We start from the raw sequence: 11,929 nt of genomic DNA, 5'->3' as shown, positions 1-11,929 counted from the left end.
AATTAACTGAACATCATCAACTAACTGGAAATATTAAAGATTTATTACTTCTCAGCATCTTCAAGAATTTTCAATCATACTGATTTGAGGACATCCAGAAGAGATCCTCTTGGGATAACTGTGTATCTTCAAATAATAACCAAGACAACAAACAAGTTTCCAGTCTGTATCCATATTACAATCAGGCTTATGAAAACAATGCCTAGTGAAGTTTCCAGAGGATATTTGGTTCCCTAGAGATATGTAAACCTTGGGCTTTTAATACCTCTTAAGTTGAGAATGTTAGGTCCTTAGCTTCCATGGCAGTATTCCTTTAATTAATGTATTGGATGCAAAGACAATGAGTCTACCTTGAAAGTTGGAAGTTTGATTCTACTGTTAATAGTACTGAGAACATCTATAAAGTTAAATTGGAAAAATCACCAGTATAATCATAGGTTTGTTAGAAATGAATTAGTGTAATACTGCCTTTGGATGTTTTAGATAGCTATTTTTATTATTTTTATTTATTTATTTATTTTTTTTAAGATTTTATTTATTTATTCATGATAGTCACAGAGAGAGAGAGAGAGGCAGAGACACAGGCAGAGGGAGAAGCAGGCTCCATGCACCGGGAGCCCGACGTGGGATTCGATCCCGAGTCTCCAGGATCGCGCCCTGGGCCAAAGGCAGGCGCCAAACCGCTGCGCCACCCAGGGATCCCTAGATAGCTATTTTTAAAAAAAATTTTTAAGTAAGCTCCATACCCAGTGTGGGGCGTGAATTCACAACCCCGAGACCAAGTGTTGTTATAAACTATATGAATCTGTGCAAAGCAAAGTGGTCTTTCTTCTCCAAGATTTGTAATTGAATTCAATGGGAATATTGTGATATTTGAAAATAAGCATCCACAAGAAACTATGCTGTGCATCTCTCACGCCAACAAATACACTAGAGATGGATTTCAAGGGACTATGCCTCCATCATCCACAATGTGAAGATTAATTCATTACCTTAAACGTAAATTCTTAATCTGTTTTCTGCCAAACAGCCATGAGTTTAAATGAAAATCTAACTAGCTTGCCTGATTTGGGTCCTAATTTATCCTCAGAGTCACGGATTTGCTTAAGTTCGGTATGAATGTATGTATGTATTTTAAAACTTTGAGGATGCCTGGGTTGCTCAGTGGTTGAGCATCCACCTTTGTCTCAGGTCATGATCCCATAGTCCTGGGATCAAGTCCCACATCAGGCTCCCCAAAGGAGCCTGCTTCTTCCTCTGCCTAAGTCTCTGCTTCTCTCTCTGTCTCTCATGAATGAATAAATAAAATCTTAAAAAATAAAATTTGCCATGAGTTCATCTTATCACTCAAAACAATGGAGTGTATGTCCTTGTTGATAAGGCAGGTATGTATAAAAAGATAAACAATTTCCTACCCAGAAAGCATAACTTAGATGACAAGTGGTCAGTGCTGACTTAGGAATATTTATTTCTTTTTAACGTTTTTCTGACTCAGTATTATCCTGTAAACTGGAAGCTTTCTGTTTTTGCTGGGGTTCTCCTGGGATATTTTTCATGTCTGTGGGCCTTGTAGGTTCTTTATTGGTGTTACATGCTATTTACATACAGAAATGGTGTCATTGTCTTTTCTAAAACATAACTCTACTCTTTGAAGACCAAGTGCTCCTTATGTTTCTCCCTCAGTGTTCTTCACTGGTGGCTCAAATCTATGAGTGACTGAGAATTATCAATTTTCTGCATGGATAGGCAACCCAGACTCCCTGACTTATGATAAATAGCTTCTCATTTTTCAGTCTGACTTCTTGGTGGGGGGTATAGCCTTTTCTTTCTGCATGTTTTCAAAGCAACCTCAGTAATAAAAACTCAATGTTTTGCATGATTTTACATATGACTAAACACTGTTTTTGTAATACTAAAATAATTTAGTGGTTTTCTGTCCAGTTTTAGGAGAAATTACCAGTTCGAGCATTGTAAAAAATTTGTAAGAATGGAAGTCTTAGCACTCTGGTATAGAATTCTAAATAAAATCCACCATAAGATATTTAGAAGTGTATGTAGGTTTATATTTTTGGTTTTGGAACAGAAGATAGGTGGGTGGAGCACAGAGAACATGCTTCATTATTCATTATGATTCAGAGGGGAAAAAAAATCACTAAAGAAGCTGGGATATGGCCAGCAGAAATAGCAACAGTTCTTTGTGATAAGGATCCAGTGATGCATGGAAACTCATATTCCTAGGACTGTGATGTGAAACACAGAATAAAATTCCAAACATTGAAGATTGCCACTTAGCAGGGATTTGTGGCTCAGCAGCACCTTTCTTAGAACTAACTTACTAATCTTTATTGATGAATATATACAATAGTTATTTAAATATCTAATGTTTTTCTTTTGATTACAGCTATGTAAACTCTTTGGTTATACATATATTTTAAAATAACAGCTTTATTGAGGTATAAGTGGTATACAAAGAATTGAACACAGTTAATGCATATAGTTTGATGAGTTTAGACATATGCAAGGACTCCTGATGCCATTACCACAATCAAGTTAATGCACATATTCAGCATCTCCCAGAGTTTCCTTGTGTCCTCTTGATTTTGTATATGTGTGTTTGGTTTTTGTTTTTGTGGTAAGAACACTTAACTTGAGATCCACTCTCTCAAGTTTTGAAATGCACAATACTGTATTATTAAGCAGATTTCTAGAATTTGTTCATTTTTGCATAACAGAACTTCCTACCCATTTAATAACAACTTACTATTTCTCCCATACTCTGGCCCCTGGAAACCATTACTGTATTCTATGCTTCTATTATTTTGACTGTTTCACATACTTCATATAAGTGGAATTGTGTAGGATTTTCTTTCTGACACTGGCTTCATTACTTATACCACATTTTCCTTATCCACTTATATATCAATGGACGTTTAGGTTTCTTCCCTGTCTTGGCTATTGTGAATAGTGCTGCAGTGAAAATGGGAGTGCAAATATATCTTGAAGATCCTGATTTCAATTCTGTTGGCAATATACCCAGAACTGGAATTTCTGGATCTTGTGGTAATTCTGTTTTTAATTTTTTTAGAAATCATCATACTATTTTCCATAGCTCCTACACCGTTTTACATTCCCAACAGCATGCAAGAGTTCCAATTTTCCCACAACTTCACTAACACTTGTTATCTTTTGTTTTTCTTAATAGCCATCCTAAAAGGTGTGAAGTGATATTTCTTTTTTCTTTGTGAAGTGATATTTCATTGTAGTTTTGATTTGTATTTCCTTATAATTAATAATGTTGACTGTCTTCATAAATATATTAGCCATTTATGTGATGTCTGTGGAAAAATATCTATTTAGTTCCATTGCCCCTTTTTCATCAGATTACTTACTTTTTAGATATTGAATTGTATAAATTTCTTACATGTTTTGGAAATAAATTATCAGACTTATTTTGCAAAAATTTTCTCCTGTTCCATAGGTTGTTTTTTCATTTTTTTGATTTTTTATTTGGCTGTGCAGAAGGTTTTAGTTTTATTTTGATCCACTTGTCTATTTTTTTTGCTTTTGTTCTTTGCACTTTTGATGTCATATCTTAGAAATCATTGCCTTGGACCAATGTCAAGAGGCTTTTGCCTCAACTTTTCTATAGGGGTATAAGATCAATATCTCTTACATATGTTTTTAATCCATTTTAAGTTTATTTTTGTTCATTGTGTAAGGTAGGAATCCAATTTCATTCATCTGCATGTGAATATCCACTTTTCCCAGCATAATTAGTTGAAGAGACTATTTATTCCTCATTGTGTGTTCTTGGAATCCTTGTCAAAGATCAGTTGATCATATGTTCATGGGTTTATTTCTGGGACTTCTATTGTATTCCAGTGGTCTCTATATCTGTCTTTATGCCAGGACCATTCTGTTTCAATTACTGTATGCTTGTAATATATTTTTAGTCAAGAAGTGTGATGCCTCTAGCTTTGTTCTTTCTCAAGACTACTGTGGCTGTTCTGCGTCTTTTGTGGTTCCATATGAATTTTAGGATTTTTTTGTAATTTCTATTAAAAATACCAGTGGGATTTTGGTGGCATTACTGTTGAAACTGTAGATTGTTTTGAGTACTGTGGACATTTTAAAAGTATTAAGTCTTCTAATCCATCAAAACAAGTTATTTTTGCATTTTTTCTTCCTTTAATTTCCTTCATTAATATTTTATAATATTCAGTGTACCTGTCTTTTACCTCCTTGATCCTATTTATTCTTAAGTATTTTACTCTTTTTAATGCCTTTCTAAATAGGGTGGTTTTCTTAATTTCCTTTTTGAATAATTCATTATTAGTGTCTAAACTCTGATTTTTATTTGTTGGCTATGTGTGCTGCAACTTTACTGAATTTATTTATTTTAACAATTTTTTTATGTGCATAGTCTTTAGGGTCTTATACATATAGGATCATGTCATCTGCAAAGTGATAATTTTACCTTTTCCTTTTCAATTTTGATGCCTTTTATTTCTTGTACTTGTTTAACTGCCCTGATTAGGACAACCAGTACTTTTTTGACTAGAAACGGTAAGGATGGGGGGAATCCCTGGGTGGCTCAGTGGTTTGGCGCCTGCCTTCCGCCCAGGGCATGACCCTGGAGTCCCCGGATCAAGTCCCGCGTCGGGCTCCCTGCATGGAGCCTGCTTCTCCGTCTGCCTGTGTCTCTGCCTCTCTCTTTCCCTGTGTCTCTCATGAATAAATAAATAAAATCTTAAAAAAAAAAAAAAGAAATGGTAAGGATGAGAATCCTGGTCTTGTTCCTGTTCTTAGAGGGAAAGCTTTCAGCTTGTCACTGTTGAGCATGTTGTGTGCTTATTGTATATGACCGTTATTGAGGTACATTCCATCTATACCGAGCTTGTTGAGCATTTATTATCATGAAAAGTTATTGAATTTTGTCAAATTATTTTTCTGCATCTATTGATATCATCATCTAATTTTTGTCTTTTATTTTGTTAACGTGTTGAACTTATCACATTTATTGATTTTTTTTTTTAAGATTTTATTTATTCATGAGAGACACAGAGAGAGGCAGAGACATAGGCAGAGGGAGAGGCAGGCAGAGAGCCTGATGTTGGGACTCCATCCCGGGACTCCAGGATCACGCCCTGGGCTGAAGGCAGGTGCTCAACTGCTGAGCCACCCAGGCTCCCACATTTATTGATTTGTATGTGTTGAAACATCCTTGCATCCCAGGGATAAATCCCACTTGATCGTGGTGTGTGAACCTTTTAATGTGTTGTTGAATTGAGTTTACTAGTATTTTGCTGAGGATTTTTTTTGTCTTGCTCATCAGGGATATTGGCCTGTAATTTTTTCTTGTAGTGTGTTTTACTTCCTTTGGTATCAAGGTAACGCTGGCTTCATAAAATGAATTTTAAAATTTTCCCTGTTCATTTTTTGAGAAAAATTTAATTAGTATTGGTGTTACTTCTTTTTAAATGTTTAGTAGAACTCACTAGTGAAACTATTTGGTTTTGGGATTTTATTTATTGAGAGGTTTTTGACTACTTATCTAATCTTATTTGTTTTACAGGTTTGTTCAGATTTTTTGTTTCTTCATGATTCAGTCTTGGAGGGGTGTATGTTTCTAGAATTTACTCATTTCTTCCAGGTTTTCCAATTTGTTGGCATATGATTTTTCTTAGCAGTACTTTGTGATATTTTGTATTTATGCAATAACAAAAATTGTCATCTCTCTTTTTCATTTCTGATTTTTTTTATTTTAGTCTTCTCTTTTCCTAGTTAATTGAGCTGAAGGTGTATCAATTTTATCTTTTCAAATAACTACCTCTTAGCTTCATTGATGTTTTTAAAATTGTTTTTCTAGTCTCCATTTATTTCTATTCTAATATTCATTATTTTTTCTCTCTGCTAACTTGGCTCTTAGTTTGTTTTTCTTTCTTTTTCTTTTCTTTTTTTTTTTTTTGTAGTTCCTTGACATGAAAGGTTAGGTTGTTTGATATTTTTCTTGTTCTTGAGATTGGTCTGTATCACTATAAACTTCCCTCTTAGGACTGCTTTTGCTTTGCATTCCAAAGATTTTGTAATGTTGTAATGTTTCCATTTTCATTTGTCTCCAGGTATTTTTACATTTTTCATTTGATTTCTTCTTTGGCCCATTTAGGATATTTAGGAGTGTGTTGTTTAATTCTCCAAATCTGTGAATTTTCCAGTTTTCCTCCTGTTATTTACTGTCTAGCTTTGTATCATTGTGGTTGGAAAAGATACTTGTTATGATTTCAGTCTTTTTAAATTTGTAAAGATTTATTTTGTGAGCTAACATGTGATCTATCCTGGAGAATATTCATTGTACCCTGGAGAAGAATGTGTATTCTTCTGTTGTTAGGTGGTGTGTTCCGTTTAAATTTTGAGTTTATTGGTCTATAGCTTTCTTCACGTTCACTCTTTACTTATTGATTTTATGTTTGGAAGATCTATTGCTTTTTGAAAGTGAGGTATTCACATCTTCTACTATTATAGTATTGTTTTTTCTCCCTTTATTTCTGTTGATAATTGCATTATATATTTATGTGCCCTAATGTTGGGTGCATAAATATATGAATTGTTATATCTTCCTGATAAATTGCCCCTTTTTTAATTATATACTGTCTTTGTCCCTTGTGACAGGTTTCTTTCACCAAAGTAGCAGGATGAAATTCTCCTTTGCAGTTGGTAAAATTTGATGATCACATGAAAGAATATGAACACATTTTGTGAGAAAATTGATTGTTGCTTTAACAAACGAGAGAGTATCACTGAAATATTTCAAGAAGGCACATCTGGATGTGTAAGAAATGAGTTGAAGAAAAAATGGCAGAGTAGGGGGCTCAAAAGATTCAGTCCCTTTACTGAAGCAACAATTAAACTGTAAAAAAAAAGTTGAGTATCAATTTATTTGGAGCTCTTAAATGTAATTAAAAGAACTTGCAGCTACCAAGGGAGTGTTTAATGAAGAAACAGGCTGCTAAATTTTGCCTAGAAAGTGTTGTAATGTTTTGCTTACCAGATAACAATCTCCCATCCCCCCTTGGTATTAGCAGTCCATAAAGATGGCAGCCCATGATTCTGGTGTGACTTTCGGGTCCCAGAACAGTTTGTTTTTAAAACATTGTGATTGTATGTTTTTCCTGTATAGTGGTTCTCTGAGAGACCAACACAGAGGCACACTTTTGCTTTGCTCACCTTTAACTAGAGTAGCTTTCTGGTTGGCAACATCTGTTGAAATCATTTGAAGATTTACACTACCAGTAACAATCTAAAGCAAAAGATAATGGACAAGACACATTGCCGACAAACCCAAAAGTATGGAAAGGAGGAATCAGAAGGAAGGTATTTAGGGGAATAATGGCTCTGTAGGGCTTTCATATATACTAAGGAAGCTGGAGTGTTTAGCTTATGCCCCAGAACAGGACATATGCTTAGTAAAGACCTAAGAAGATCCCAGATTTTGCACTTGTGTCTGATTTATGGGCTCTGCACAAGCAGAAGATGCAAGCTGAGACAGAGTTGTAGCCTGCTTAATGCTGGAGGAATATCCCAACTCAGAGCCAATATGCAAAGACCAGGAGAATATATATATTTTTTTAAATCTCCAGACACATAAGGATTTCCCTATTAGGTCACTGGCTGACCACTAGGATAATAGGACGGAATCTTCAATTTACCACACATAACAGAGAATTCAGTCTTTAAAGAAATCATTTGAAAAAATCACTAAACAAATGGACAACTTCAGCCACAGTAGTCAATAGCAGAAATCCTGTAGAAAAATGATTTCCAGAGATACTATATCAAAATATTTGAAATACCATTTTTCAAAAAAAAATTACACAGTATACAAAGAAATAGGAATGTATGGTTATGCACAGGAAAAAAAAAGGTTGACAAAAACATTCCTGATAAATGCCAGATATGGACAAACTAGACAAAGACTTTAAATCAACTATCTGAACTATGCTCAAAGAGCCATAGGAAACTATGGCTCAGTTTAGAAGTAAAGAGATAGAATGTATAAAGAGGAAACAAATTCTGGAGTTGACACTACAATCCCCAAGATGAAAACTTCACTAGAAGCTTTCAATAGCAGATCTGAGCAAGTAGAAGAGAAAATGAACAAACTTGAATATAGGGCAGTTATTATCTAGTTTGAAGAACAGGAAGAAAATAGAATTAAGAAGAATGGACAGAGCCTAAAGGGACCTGTGGGATACTATCTTTAATAGCACAATACATATTATGGATGTCCATGAAGAAGAGAGAATAAAAATGGCAGAAAGAACACTTGAATGAATAATAGCTTATTACTTTCCAACTTTAAAGACAGTAATGACTCTACCCATCTAAGAGCTCAACAAAAACCAAGTAGTCTAATCTCAGAAATATATACACTGAGACACATTGAAATCATCCATCAACAGCTGAACACATAAATACATTGTGAAATACATATTATTAATTATGTATATAATAAATGTTTATTTCAGCCATATATAGACTGTAGTACTGATACATAGATACATGAGTGAACCTCTGAAATACTATGCTAAGTGAAAGAATCCAGAAAGAAAAGATCACATACTGTGTGATTCCATATATATGAAATATCCAAAATAGATATTCATTAAAACAGAAATCATACTAGTGGTTGCCAGAGTCTAGGCAGAGGGGGAATGATAAGATTTGTTTAATGGTTCCTTGTTTACTTTAAGGGTGATAAAATTGTTTTGGAACTAAATAGAATTTGTGGTTGTACAGCATTTAAATGCACTAAATCATATTTAGTTTTTCACTTTAAAATGGCTAATTTTGTATTATGTGAATTTCACATAAAAATGATTTGGAATTAGATCTTGAAGGCTAATAAGAAAAATATTAGAATAGCTTCTGCATGAAATAATAGAGTAAGACTTGGATATTGACATTTTCCATACAAAGTACCACTGTGAGAGATAAAATAAATTAAATAATAATAATAATAAAATAATTAGTATTTAAAGTACTTGTCTGGAGGGAAGAATCAGAATTTAGACTATAGTGACTTAGTGATCTAAATAATTATAAAAGAAAAAATGAAATTTCAATAAAGAACTTAGTTGCTTTTGTATTATTATATAGATATTTATAACATATATTGACCTTCAGCCAAGACAATTTTGGCAGTAAGAATTACAAAATGTCAATTCCAGGACACTGGATATTAAAGATATTAAAATATCTTAAACATACAGAGCATAAATATTTATTAATTCCTGGTGGTAAAAACACAGTGTTCTATTTTTTCTTAATTTTTTGATCCTTAAAAATTTTCCAAAATAAAAACAATAAATGAAGGAAAGGAGAGTAAGTGAGTCTTAATAAAAATGAGAATACAGGCGCCTGGGTGGTTCAGTCAGTTAAGCATTTGCCTTTGACTTAGGTCATGATCTTGGGATCCTGGGATTGAGCCTCGCTCAGTGGAGAGTCTGCTTCTCCCTCTTTCTGCTCATGTTCTCTCTCTGTCTCTCTCTCTCTCAAAAAATAAAAATAAAAAATAAATAAAAATAAAATCTTTAAAAAAATGGGCACACAAGGAAGAATAAGTTAGCTAATTTCTAGTTGGGAGAAAGATGAGAATATATGTGTATAGAGGGACACAGTTACTTAGTATGTTTTAGTTCAGGCTGCATAACAAAATACCACAGACTGGGTAGTTTATACAGCAGAAATTTATTTTCTCAAAGTTTGGAGGCTGGAAGTTTGAGATCATGGTACCATCATTGTTGTGTTCTGGTTAAACTCTCTTCCTAGCTTACAGAAGACTGCTTTATTGCTGTGTCCTTGGTTGGTTGAGAGAACTCTGGTTTCTCCTCTCACTCTTATAAGAATAAAAATCCCATTGGATTAGGGCTGCACCTTTATGGCTTCATTTAAGTTTAATTACTTTTGCAAAGGCCCTATTTCTGAATAGTTACATCGGAGGTTAGGCTTCAACATATGAATTTGGGGGAAGAAGGCACAAAACCATTTAGTCCATAATAAATACATGAAAATAAAAGAACACAATTAAGATGGTGGTCAGAGAAGAAATCCCTGATTGGACATTGTCACACAAGTGATTAGATGGCATGGAATCAGAAGCTTCAGTTGATCTGACAGGAATATGGCAATCCTTCTCTTCTTGAAAGAGAGGAAGAAAAACTAGAATTCACAGGGAAATTTAGTGGCCATGAGGAGAGGACATAATTAGAGGATCTTTAATGTTCTCAATCTTTCAACTAGTTTGTAGGTGTATTCATTTATCAAGAGTAAGAGGTGCTGTGATTAAATTATACCCTGTGGAGTACATGAAGAGTTTGAAACGGCTTCCATGGTCATTATAACAGAAATTCAGCAAGAAGTGTATTTTTTTTTATTGTAGAGGAGCAGTGAAGGAGCACTTGAGGTTAGAAAACATTAATTTAAGGATGTCTGGGTGGCTCAGTGGGTTAGCATCTGCCCGGCTCAAGGCATGATCCCAGGATCCCGGATCGAGTCCCATATCAGGCTCCTTGCGGGAAGCCTGTTTCTCCCTCTGCTTTTGTCTCTGCCTCTCTCTCTCTGTGTGTGTCTCTTATGAATAAATAAATAAAATCTGAAAAAAAGAAATATTAATTTTTAGTGGATTTTCAAAGTAAATGATCATGATTTTCTTCTGATCAAGTCTTTTTTTTTAATTTTATTTATTTATGATAGGCACACACAGAGAGAGAGAGAGAGAGAAAGAGAGAGAGAGGTAGAGACATAGGCAGAGGGAGAAGCAGGCTCCATGCACCGGGAGCCTGATGTGGGACTCGATCCCGGGTCCCCAGGATCGCGCCCTGGGCCAAAGGCAGGCGCTAAACCGCTGCGCCACCCAGGGATCCCCTGATCAAGTCTTGACTGAAAAGCTTGGTAATTGGCATGACAGACCTGGTAGTGCAGAGCATGATCGTCTCCATGTGAAAAAGAAAATAAGAACCATGAGAGAAGATAGCTAGTAGTTGATGTAGTTGTTTCTAGCTAGACCATGATACTCCTCAACTGAAGGTAAAACCACAGAATATCATCAGACTGTGATTGAACAAGACAAGAACAAACACAAGAATTCTGTCATCATGCAACCACAAACATCCCCTTCTTTCAGCTAACATAGGTAATTATTGCTTCTTGCCCATTGATGACTTCAGTCCCACTCCTTTCCTCCTGCCACTTAGGAAATTGTAATGACGCAATCTTCAAGTTATTCTTGCTTTCTTAATGCATCCCAGAACAGACATTCACTTTTTGAGGGCATCCCTAAATCGATCAGCATAAATTCAAATCCTAGAAAAATCCCCCAAATCCTTATTAATGGAGTATCTCACTGGTCCTCCTGATTTAGTCTCCCATGTTGCAACAACAAATTTCACTTTATTGACTGTCGATGTTTTTGATGGTTCTTCTCTGGAGAATGTCAACATAAGGCACAAAATTTGATTTTCATCATTAACACAACTGCATGTGTGGTCCAAGCCAGGAAGACACTAGTGAAACCAAAAAAGATCTAATAGACTGATAGACATGAAAGCCTGACAATATCACTTAGAATAATGGTGGAGATCTGGTTTAATATATAACAGACTGGACAGGGAACATGAGAGGACAGATTTCACACTGATGATGACATCTTGTACTGAACACTTACTATTGGAAGAGGAGGGGCAAGATGGCAGAAGAGTAGGGTCCCCAAATCACCTGTCCCCACCAAATTACCTAGATAACCTTCAAATCATCCTGAAAATCTACAAATTCGGCCTGAGATTTAAAGAGAGAACGGCTGGAATGCTACAGTGAGAAGAGTTCGCGCTTCTATCAAGGTCTTCTAAGCACAACATCTCCAAAGAAATGAGAG

The sequence above is a fragment of the Canis aureus genome, chromosome X (genome assembly GCF_053574225.1).
Source record: "Canis aureus isolate CA01 chromosome X, VMU_Caureus_v.1.0, whole genome shotgun sequence".
Taxonomy (NCBI): domain Eukaryota; kingdom Metazoa; phylum Chordata; class Mammalia; order Carnivora; family Canidae; genus Canis; species Canis aureus.
Note: the sequence above shows the minus strand (reverse complement) of the source record.